At 36.2% G+C, this 12,297-nt stretch overlaps 1 long non-coding RNA gene across 1 annotated transcript; it reads right to left on the bottom strand.

Moving 5' to 3' along the window:
• Positions 1 to 5,151: 5,151 nt before the first annotated feature.
• On the bottom strand, positions 5,152 to 9,859 carry LOC102475721 (uncharacterized). Its single transcript, XR_336094.2, has 3 exons — positions 9,659 to 9,859; positions 5,649 to 5,722; positions 5,152 to 5,530 (listed from the first exon to the last, which is right to left on the bottom strand). It is a non-coding gene; the product is annotated as an uncharacterized LOC102475721 (long non-coding RNA).
• Between the last annotated feature and the right edge of the window lie 2,438 nt (positions 9,860 to 12,297).

Raw genomic sequence — 12,297 nt, 5'->3', positions numbered from 1 at the left:
TTATTTAAGATAAGAAAATTACTATAATTCCCCATATCAACAGAGCAAAGGAAAATTAAAATATTTTCAATAAATACAGAAAATGCCATTTTAGAAACATTTGCTATTCTGATTAAAAAAAAAAAATGGTTAAGGTGCTAGACTTCCACATGGCCAACCAGAGTTTGAATTTCCTACCTGGCAGTTTGTTTCCTCTCTCTCTCTTGGCCTCTCTGCCTCTCTCGGGTGAGCACACATATCCTATAGCAAACTTAAAAATAATAGATGAGATAAAATAAATAATGTTTTAAAATAGAGAAAAAACACATAAAACCTTTTAGCAAACTAGGAATAAAAAGAAAATCCTCCATCTGATAAAATATAACTATAAAGAAACCTGCAGCAAATATCATATTTAATGGTGAAATGCTGAAAAGTTTCAATACTGGGAATGGCTGTAGGTGCTTTCCATCACCAATATTATTCAATTTGATATTGAATATTACTTTCAGAAATAAGATTTTGAAAAAAACAAGAGCTAGAAGAACTAAATGAAAGAACTAAAATATTCAGTATCAAAGATTATGTATTATCATAAAAATATGAATTACATAAATTACTAAAATAAATTAGTGAGTATAATAAGTTTATGGATAAAAAATAATGTATAGTATTTAATTATATTTCTGTATATTAGCCTCCAAAAGTTGGAAGAAAATAAAATATATACTGAGAAACCATTTCAATAGTATAAAAATAACAAATTATTTGGAGCAGACAGATCTAATGGAACATGTATATGATGTCTGCACAGAAAACTATAAAGCAATATTGAGAGACAGTATGGAAATTCTAAATAAAGCAAAGAAATACCATGTTCATAGATGAGGAAGACTCAAGATGGTGAAAATATTTATTCCCAAATTTTGTTTAATGTATATTTTAAAGGATTATTTAGTTTACTCATAGTAGACAATGCATGTGGGTACAGACAAGAGACAGAGTGATAAAGCACCCCTGACATAGCCACAGCACAATTCCCCTTCTCAGACCTCCAGCTGGTTGGGATCTTGGCTATGTGTGCATGAATCTGGAGTGTTTTCAAGTTAACCAGAAGATACAAACCCACAGTTTGCCACTGACTACACCACCTGGCTGGGCTATGATTATATATATATAATTTGATATATAAAAAATGATATGATATAAAATTGTATCATTTATATATTAAAAAATCATATATATAAAATCGTATGTAATTTATATATATAAAATATATTTTTATTTCTTATTTTTTAAATTTTATTTATTCATTCATTTATTTTAATTTGATCAGCAATAGATACAGAGAGAGAAAGAAAGTGAGAAAGCAAGCCACCAGGTCCAGGACTTGAACCACGGTTGGCCATGTGGGAATGTCCAGCACCTTAACCACCATGCCACATGCTGGCCCCATATTTCTTATTTTTTAAAATAATTAATTTAAATTTATTCACTGAGCATTGTCACAGCATAAAAAATGTAATTTCTCATCCAGTAGATGCTGCATAATAACTTAATCATACATGTTATTGACAATAATTTTCCATTTTTAGTTTCGTATATACATATGTGTGTGTATGTGTGTGTGTGTGTGTGTGTATATATATATATTTATATATATATTTATTTCCCCCCTATTTCTCACCCTCTGCCATTTTCCACACTCCTCCCACATTATCTCAGGTGTCCACAGTTGTTTTCCATTCCTTTTTCCCCCCACATTTTATTGATTCACAAAATTTCTTAAATAACTATTTTCAATAGCAAGCTCTGCTTATACATACATGTCTATGAATACATGTCTGACTTACGGCGTGAAGCTCTGAGTAGAATGAATATATTATAAGGTAGCTCCTAGCTGATGCTATATAGTTTACTATGGTTATTAATTATGTGTTTTTTACTATATTTTTCAATTTCAAGAAAAGCAGGTTTAACTTTAATAAATCAAAGAAATGCTAAGGAAATGATTTTATATTTTGATTTAATATAACTTGTATAAAGTCTTTAGCAGATTGTATTATGGAAATTAACAGGCTAATTCTAAACTGGGAAAATGAAAGAGTAAAGATGGTTAAGACGGGAACCAGCAGTTAGCGTAATGGCTATGTTGCTGGACTCCCACATAGTCGACCGCAGTTCGCGTCCCGGACCCGGTGGCTTAAAACTCACGCCAGGCGCGTGTGCGTGCATGCCCAAGATCCCGAGAGGAGAATGGAGGAGAAGGGATTGCGGCGTGACCATCCCCCCTGGGGGGTGATTTCTCGCTTTCTGTCTCTATGTCTCTCTCTGTCTGTCTGGCGAGAGCACGCACCCTATAGCAAAAAACCTCTCAAAAAAAAAAAAAAAAAGATGGTTAAGACAAGCTACAAGGACTTATTCTATTAGATGTCAGATTATATTAAAGCTACAGTGATTAAAACAGTATGGCATTAAAAATATAAAATTAAACAGTTCAGAAACAGACACACACATATGTGGAGACTTTATTTATAATAGGAATTCCTATGGGAAAGTAGAAATGTACAGTTTTTTTTACTACAGCCTACCCTCTGGTGGGTGATTTCTCACTTTCCCTCTATCTTTCTCTGGCAAGTGCATGCACCCTACATCAAACAAACAACAACAACAAAAAAAAAACAAGGTAAGTTTGCTATATGACAAAATCTCTATAAACTAAGATAAAAGACAAACAACAGACTGAAAAAAATAACTAAAGCATATATGAAAGAGCAAACATTATTATCCAGATATGTACTTTTTATAAAATACAGATCTAGCAACTCTTTAAGAAAACATGTATCTCAATACAAAATTGTCTAAAAAGTTCACAGGCAGTTCAACACAAGAAAAAAATAGAAATAACAGATAAAAGAGACATGAAATATTATTTTTGTGTGTATTTTTGCCATAGGGCACATGCACTTGCCAGAGAAAGAGAGGGAAAGTGAAAAATTACTCCCCTCCAAGGTGGGAAGGGCATAACCTTGTTGCAGTCCCTTCTCCATTATCCTCCTGGAATCTTGGGAATGCACTCACATGAGCCTGGGATGATTATCAAGCTGCCAAGTCAAGGACTCGAACCACAGTCAAACATTTCGGAGTCTAGAGCCTTAACCACCATGCCACCTGCTGGCCCTGATATTCAACTTTTAAAAAAAAATAGTAAGGAAAACAAAAATATTTGTAAATGTCACTTAAATATACTTAGGTAATATTTCAACATGTTTAAGAAAATGAGAACCATAAGACATTATTGGTGGCCATGCAATCTTTCATCATTTTTTTTAGAGACAATTTGCTAGTTTCTATCAAAATTCAAAGCTCCCAAACCTTGAACTAGAAATTCTTTTTTTTTTTTAAGTGGTTTTTTGCTATAGTGTGTATGTGCTCACCAGAAAGACAGAGAGAGACTGAGAAGACAGAAAGTGAGAAATCACCCCCCAGGGGAGGATGGCCATGCCACAATCCCTTCTCCTCCATTCTCCTCTTGGGATCTTGGCACACACGCACAAGCGCCCGGCGTGAGTTTAAGCCACTGGGTCCAGACTCGAGCCGCGGTCGACTACATGGGAGTCCAGCGACATAGCCATTACACTAACTGCTAGTCCCTAGTCCCTTTTTTATTTATTCTTTGTTAAAAGAGGTTTTGTTTTTTTTTTGCTATGGGGCACATGCTCTTACTGGAGAGACACAGAGAGACAGAAAGTGAGAAATCAGCCCTCCTTGCCCAAGGGGGACAGCCACACTGCAGTCCCTTCTCCTCCATTCTCTCTTGGGATTTTGGGCACACATGCATGCATACGCATCCAGTATGAGTTTTAAGCCACCGGATCTAGGACTCCAACCTAAGTCAACCATGTGGGAGTCCAACCATTATGCCATCTACTGGTCCCTTGAACTAAAAATTCTACTTTTTTGAACTTATTCAGGATCAATGTTTATAAAGCATATAAAAGGGACAATGAGGTATTTAGTGTTGCATATTTTTCATTTATTGAGGGTAAACGATGAATAAGTTTCAATAATTAAATATTTATATGAATTAAGTTTATCAATATTATGGAAAATTATTCAGAAATGTAAAAGAATGACATGGCTATACAAATACTGATGTAGAAAGATCTTCAAGGTAGTTATTAGGTAGGAAAATCAAGTCATAAATTAAGTATTACCCATTTATGCAAAGCTAAGCAATTTATTTATAAGTTAAACACATGTATGTGATTATGTATTTCATGTAAATGAAAAGAGATTGGGATTTGGGGCATGCACACACACATGCACAGAGTGCTTCTCAAGCCTGCGAGTTCAGGATTTGAACAGTGGTTCAAGGCTTACAATTGGTGATGTGAGTTCCAGGTGCCTCAACCACCATGTCACAGGCTGGCCCCAAGATTTTTACCTTTACTCTATCTTGCTAAATAATGTTTTAACTTATAAAACGAATTCATGGGGCTGGCCCCATAGCCTAGTGGTTAAGAGAGCCAGATTCCACATGGGCAACTATGGATCAAATTCCATCCCTGATGGATTGAAAAACATACAGGCATGTGTGTATGCATGCCCCAAATCCCAACTGGGTGGAGAAATGGAAGAGATGGGATTGCTGTGTGACTTTGTCCAATTAACGTGTGCTTTCTCCCCATGTCTGTCCCTCTGGAATGTGTGCATGTTCTCTAGCAATGAAAAAATTGTGCTTGTGCATTGCTGTGTAATTAAAATATGAATTATAAAAAACTGGTGACAGTATTATTTTAACACTCACTTGCATGTAGGTATGTGGATTTGTAGTTTTCCTGCCCCTCTATGAGATATTTTTATTTCAAGAATCCAAATCTATACTTGTGTGTTTTCTTACAAGTCATCTCTGGAATCAAATTATAAAATTCCAACCTGAAATATCAGTTATAAATAAAGCATCTAATAGAAAAAAAGCAGTAAAAAGTGTAATAATAAAAACTAGTAAAGAGTTGTAGTAAACAGAGTAAAATATGAATAGCAAAGAGGTTATTTCTTTCCACTGAATTTGACATTTGAGAATGGTTAGAATATCAAAGAATTTATAGATTATCCTGAGAAAGATCTCTACCTAATACTGCAATACAAAAACAGCTCTATATTCCATCTGGTATTTATTGTAGAACTGGGGACTTACATGGGAACATTCCATCCTCCACCTCTTCATTCCCTACTTTCCTTATTATTCCGGTTACATGGACAGAGTATTGACTTTCATTCCAAGCATATGTCTTTCTTAGTAGGACTCCCCTTGGACCCTAGGGACCTTGAACAACTATAGTTTGTGTGCCAGCAGTTCTGTATTTTTGGATGATGAAAATTGATTTTCCTCCTCTTAGCAGGTGCAGTCTCTGAGTGAGTCTCTCCCCTCACGACCTGTGCAGACTGTGCCATCAACAGCAGGAGAGGGGAAGGGAAGGAATGCTGGGAGCACTCTGCACACAGCACCTGAGGGGCCTAGTGCAGCCCTTGCAGCAATGAAGGTACACTAGAAAAAAAGGTAATAATAGCTTAGTTTAGAACTGTTCTCATCCTTCTTACCTTCATATTTCCCTGACAAGTTCAGTATCTATATGCATTTCCTGGGATTATCAAAATCAAAATACCTTCATGGCAGGCTTATGATGTTCTGTGTAGTTCTAAACAGATCATTCTTGTTAAATTAGTAATGAGAAGACTCCTTTAAAATAAAAAGAAAAAAGAATTATAAAGGATTTCAGTGATGATTTAAATTACATTTTTTAATGTCACCTGTATTTGTTAAAATATAAAAGTAAATCTTTCTATACTTAGAACTGTTTTGCAACTGGTACGTGTTGGAAAAACTCAGATTTTGAATTGGGCAATAAATGAAAATGTAAATTTCGTGCTTGCATATAGGATAGATATGGGGTTTGAGTCTAGAGACAGGGTAACTTGTTAAAAAGTGATTGCAAGTTCCTAGGTTTAAGTTCTTACGTGTCTGAATGAGTACATGGTGGCTGTGAAAGCAGGGGCAAGACTACATGCAGATAGGGATCCAGGAATCCTGCTGGAAGATGATAATACTCAAGATAAAAGTCCTTTTAAGTTCTTGGTATTCTGAAACTTAGCTTGTTAAAGAAGATGCTGTATCTAGCCCAGTAGTCCCCCTTACCCACAGTTTCAGTTACCTGTGATTGACTACCATCCCTCAATAGTTGAGTACAGTACCATGCCTAACATAACATATAAATGAAACTTTGTTACAGGAATGTATATAGAGTTAAAAACAGAGATATGTAGAGTTTGGTTCTATCTGTAGTTTCAGGCATCCACTGGGGGTCTTGGATCATGTGCCCTGTGGAAAGGGGAGACCACTGGACTGTCAATAGCTAAGAGACTGAGAGACTCAGACAGGAGAAATGTGGTTGGTGGGTAGGGCCATTGGGCTAACATAAATAGAAATTAGTCTTGGGTCAGCCCCATGGCTTGGTGGTTAAGAGAGTTGGATCCCATATGGGTGACTAGAATTTGAATTCCTACCCTTGTGACTTGTAAAACTGCTGGGTATGTGTGCATGCATGCTCCAAATCCCAACAAGATGGAGAAATGGTGGAAAAGGGATTGTTGCAGAACCATGTCTTATGGAGGAGTATCTTCTTCTCCCTCTCCCTCTCTCCTTCTTTCTGTCTATCTTTCTCTGGGCAGTTCACATGCCTTCTGGCAAAAATGTTCTTAAAAAACAAAAGAACACATCTTTAGGCAGCGCATGTAGAAGACAAGTGAACTGTGTGCCATGGTGATTTACAAGATAGTGTCTATAAGAAGTCACACAAGGGACCAGCAGTTAGCCTAATGGCTATGTCGCTGGACTCCCATGTAGTTAACCATGGTTCAAGTCCCAGACCTGGTTGCTTAAACTCATGCCGGGCATGCCCAAGATCCCGAGAGGAGAATGGAGGAGAATGAGGGATGAATTCTCGCTTTCTGTCTCTTTCTGTCTTTAAAAACTCTCCCCCCCAAAAAAGTCACATGAGATAGCACTTCATCTGGATATCCAGAAGGTATGGACACTGCAGGCATCGTCCTAATGGCCTGTAATATACTAGGTTAATTTTCCTCTTTCAAGTACTCAACGGTTATGTGTACTATAAATAGCACTTTGTCACCTTGCCAGAAGAAAACTTTTTTTTTTTAATACTTCAGTTAATTATACAATATGAAAGAATTCTAGAGACAATGGAAGAAAATTTACAGGATTAAAGTTCCAGAAAATAATCTAGAAAAGTCACAAGCAAGTAAAATAAAATGAAAATTATATACAAGAGACAAATTTCAAAGGATGTGAGAAGTACTTCAAAAATGTTCTATTTCTGGGGAACCAGCAGTTAGCGTAATGGCTATGTCGCTGGACTCCCACGTAGTCAACTGCGGACTGAGTCCCGGACCTGGTGGCTTAAACTCACGCTGGGCGTGTGTGCGTGTGTGCCCAAGATCCCGAGAGGAGAATGGAGGAGAAGGGACTGCGGCGTGACCATCCCCCCTGGGGGGTGATTTCTCACTTTCTGTCTCTATGTCTCTCTCTTGTCTGTCTGGCGAACGCACGTGCCCTATAGCGGAAAAAAAAAAAAAAAAACACACTTATTGTTAAAAATGTTCTATTTCTGGAGCTAGCAGGTAGCATGGTGGTTAAGGGTGTTGTACTCCCACCTGGGTGACTGCGGTTTGAGTCCTGGACCTGGAAGCTTGCTTTCTCACTTTTACTCTGTCGCTCTCTGATAAAATAAAATAAAGTTAAATAAAATAATTCTTTTAAAAAAAGTCCTATTTCCAGTCAGGTAGGACAAGTGTAACCATAAGAAGAAATCAACATGTATTTCTAATGATTCTGAATCTCTGGGTCAGAAAGCAGGATTTATTTTAATGGAAAAGTATTTAGGTCACTAAAATTATATAAAGGATGGTATTTTGGTGTTTTGATTGAAAGTTCTGAAAAACTTTCTAAGAAAGCAACGAAAGTACCCAGTGAAACTCTAAGGAAAAGATGTTAAGAGGGAATCCAACAAATAACATACCCAAGAGAGTAGTATACAGTGTTCCCAGTCATTTTCTGGAAGATTACGATGGTCTTTCATATGTTAATGCAACAGTGGCCAATTGTGAATAATAAACGAATCATTTAAAAGGCTGATACATTAATTTAAAAACATATACCTGGTCTGGACTTGGGATTGGAGTACAAAATATAAGTACCAAATCTGCCCTGGCTGTAGCTTAGGTAAACAATGTTCTAGGTATTAATTGACTCTTCAGTGAATCCATGTGGAAATGGATACTGTGGAAGAATAATATATATTATATAATACATAAAATATATATTACTTATAAGTATATAAAGAATTCAAGATCCAAAATCATCTGAAAAAATATGGTTTACATTTCTGGATTCCACATTTTAAGAACATGTTGTAAAAACTAATGATCATTAAGAGGAATACAAACAGAGAAGTGCTTTGTGTGGCAGTTTTTTCATCTAAGAAGTGGATAGTCCAAAGAAGAAAATATTTATATGCTGCATGATTATTCTTCCAAATATTCGAAGAGCTATGTGTTAAGGAAGGCTTGATCTTCTTTATCATCCTGGAGGGCAGAACTTGTACTAACAGGTTAAACTTATGAGGAGATGAATTTTAGCTAGGTATAAGCCAAATCTTTCTTTCTAATGATAATAGATGAAAACTTCCCTACATTGGAATGGCCTTCCTGTGAAGCAGGTGTGTTTCAGTCAGAGATCACCTGGGATTGCATGACAGTGGCCAAAATTATTGCAAAAGATTTATGTATCAGATGTAAGATTGGCCTAGGTTAAGCTTGAGATTCTTCCGACTTTGAAATTTTATTGTTCTGTAAAAGTAAATCAAAATTTAACTATTGCAGAATGTGGTTGCTCTTCGTATGCTATTTTCATTTGTTTGTAAAAGTAAATTGAGAGGAAGTGTTACTTAAAATTAACAATAAGATCAATCACAGTAAAGCTAGTATAAGGGGATACACTTCCAAACTGGACTCTTAGAAAGGTACAATAATTTGGCCAGCCCAGTGGCTCACCTGTAACACAATGCTCAGTGATGTTGAACCCACATGGGAAGGTCCCAGGTTCATGTCCTGGGTCTCCCTGCACATGCTGTGGAAATGTGTATGACCATGATCTAGGCTAGCTAAGGCTGAGGGTAGACTGTTGCGAAGGCTCCATTTGAAGTAGCTCTCTCTCTTTTTCTCTCTCTCTAAACTGGTAGAAAACTTTAAAAAGGTATGATAATTTGTTTAAACAAATGAGATAGGTAGATGATAGATATGCAGATAGATATAAGAATAGCTATGGACAGATATAGCTAGTTATACTTTATAATCATACTCATGCTCTAAAATATCCAGATACTATAAGGCATCTTCCAGTGAATCTTTTGAAATGGCAAGAGAATAGTTAATCTTTTGTCCTTAAAGCCCACAGGAATGTTTATCAACTCCTATGCAGGCCTTTCTTCCTTTTGGTGAGTTAAGTCCATCTCGGCTTTGTTTGACGCTGCCCATTTGAGGAAAGCTTATCCCTGACCTTCTGCCAGAGAGACTGATGACAAGGACAGTTTGCACTAACCTTGACATTCACCAGGGTAAATGGCTTTTTCCACAAGTAGTCAGCAAACAAGGAGAGCCAGTCAAGAGCTAATGAATCTGCACCTGAGAGGAACTGAACAACAATTGTGCTTTTAAAGAAGAAAGGAGTCCTTGGAAGGTGCAGGCCCATCTGGTGCTTAAAGGTTCAGGGGAAATGAACTCTTTTTGTCAACAAAGTTTTAAAATAAATAAATAAAAACAATTCTGGTCTTAAAATCTGCCACTAGAGGTCCTTTTGAAGTTTGTCCTCTGGTCTTTCCTGCCTGGAATAAACTCTCAGTGCCATTCTGTGGTGGCCCAGGGAGACAGAGTGATGTCACAGAGCAGCCAGGATGGCAAAGCACATTTTTTTCAGCCACCACGTATGCCACTCAGTCCAAACCCTCCTTACTGAGTTCAAGGGAAATAAATTGTGAATCCTTTTCTTTTTTTTTTTTTTTTTTTTTTTAATTTATCTACTATGCATGCTATAAAAAATCCACACAAAGCAATACAGAATGGAACTTTCCTATTATGGACAATCAGACAAACTAATTTCCCCCAAAGGATCCTTGTGACAAAATATAAATCCCAAGGTAACTTAATGTCTTACATTACTAAATTAAGCTTGAGATATTTCCCATATAAAGCCCAATTCATTACGCTGTAGATTCTTCTCTTAGTCCTCCAACACTGATTACTCTTATTTTCATAGTGTCTGCACATTACAATATTTTCTATATAGTTTTTTCTCTAATATATATTTACTAGGAACATTCTTTATTTTGGGTATGTATACCTTGGCTCTTCACTAGACTTGTAATAAGTTATTAAGAGTATGAGACATTTTTTATCTACTACAATATGCGCTTGATTCTGGGTTGTTTTTAATAAGAGTTCAGTATGGAAATATATGCTGGTACTTTACAAAAGTTGACCAACTATATTGTTCTACCAGTTTTTTTTTTTGTACATTATCATATAAAGTGAGTACTAATGTTGTTCTTACCCAGATGACTTTATCCACCACACCAAAGGAGCATCTGCATTTCCATTATCTGTTCTCTTTTATTACTGTTATTATATTATTGAATTATATGTAGAGAAAAACATATAAATATTAAGTGTATAGTGGAAGACATTTTTACAAAGTGATACATCCTTGCAACTACCCCCTGGATGAATGAATTGCACATTATCAATACAACTGAAGCTTGCCTATCACAGGGACCTTCCTTCCAAAGTAACTCCCATGTAAAATTGTTACAGATTAGTTTTCTCATTTTTGAATGTTACATTAATGAAATTCTACACTGAAATACCCACTTATGTCTAGATTTCTTTTGCTTAATATGTGTGAAACTCATCTGCATGGTTGAGTGTAGCTGAAGTTTATTCATTTTCAGTGCTGAGTCAAAGACATTACAGATATCAGCTTTAGTATTAAAATCATCAATTTGTTGCTTTCTTTTTCTTTGTTTTGGAGAGGTTTTTGCTTTAGGGTGCATGTGCTCACCAGAAAGACAGAGAGAGAAAGAAAGAGAGACAGAAAGTGAGAAATCATCCCCCAGGGGATGGCCATGCCACAATTCCTTCTCCTCCATTGTCCTCTCAGGATCTTGGGCATGCGCTCACACAGCATGAGCTTAAGCCACCGGGTCCAGGACACAAACCACGGTCGACTACATAAGAGTCCAGCGACATAGTCATTACACCAATTGTTGGTCCCCGTTGCTTTCTTTTTCTATAATCTTGGAATCATTTTGCTATTTTATTCTTTTATATTTTTGTTATATATCTTTATTCATTTAATATTTATTCCAGAGACTATAATATGAATCTTTGACTCATTATAATTTAGCACAAGTTAGTATTTTTCTAAATTTTGACAAAATAAACTGTAACTGCATTTATTTCTCTCTAAAATATATTTTTACTGCCTTTTATCTCTCTACATTCTAAGCTCTTTGAATTTCAATATATCATTTATTCACTACTTACGTAGATAAACCCACATATTTACAATTTTTTATCTCTTTGTTTATTCTTGAACATCTAAATCTCTCTCTCTGGGCTCATTTTCCTTTTATTTATAAAACACTCTTTAATACTTCCTTTGTTACAGTTCTGTTGATAATTATTTCTTTTAGATTTTACTTACCTGAAAATTATATTTTACTAATGCCTTTTTTTTTTTTTTGAGAGTTTTTTGCTATAAGGCACGTGCACTCGCCAGACAGACAGAGAGAAACAGAGAGACAGAAAACGAGAAATCACCCCCTGGGGGGATGGCCACACTGCAATCCCTTCTTCTCCGTTCTCCTCTCGGGATCTTGGGCACTCATGCACACGCACCCAGTGTGAGTTTTAAGCCACTGAATCTGGGACGCAAACCATGGTCAACTACGTGGGAGTCCAGCAACATAGCCATTACGCTAACTGCTGGTCCCACTAATGACATTTTTAAAACAAATATTTACTGGATTTAGAATTCTAGCACGTCAATTATATCCTCTCACCACTTTCAGGTTGCATTCTATTGCTCTTTGCCTTCATTGTTTCTCTTGAGAAGTCAGCTGTGAGTTCCACTTTTGCTCCTTTATAGATAATTACCTGTAAACAATAATGTCTATTTTTCAC

This window comes from Tupaia chinensis, unplaced genomic scaffold (assembly GCF_000334495.1).
Source record: "Tupaia chinensis unplaced genomic scaffold, TupChi_1.0 Scaffold000622_1, whole genome shotgun sequence".
NCBI lineage: Eukaryota > Metazoa > Chordata > Mammalia > Scandentia > Tupaiidae > Tupaia > Tupaia belangeri.
The sequence above is the reverse complement of the archived record's forward strand: the minus strand, read 5'-3'. Positions and strand labels throughout refer to the sequence as shown.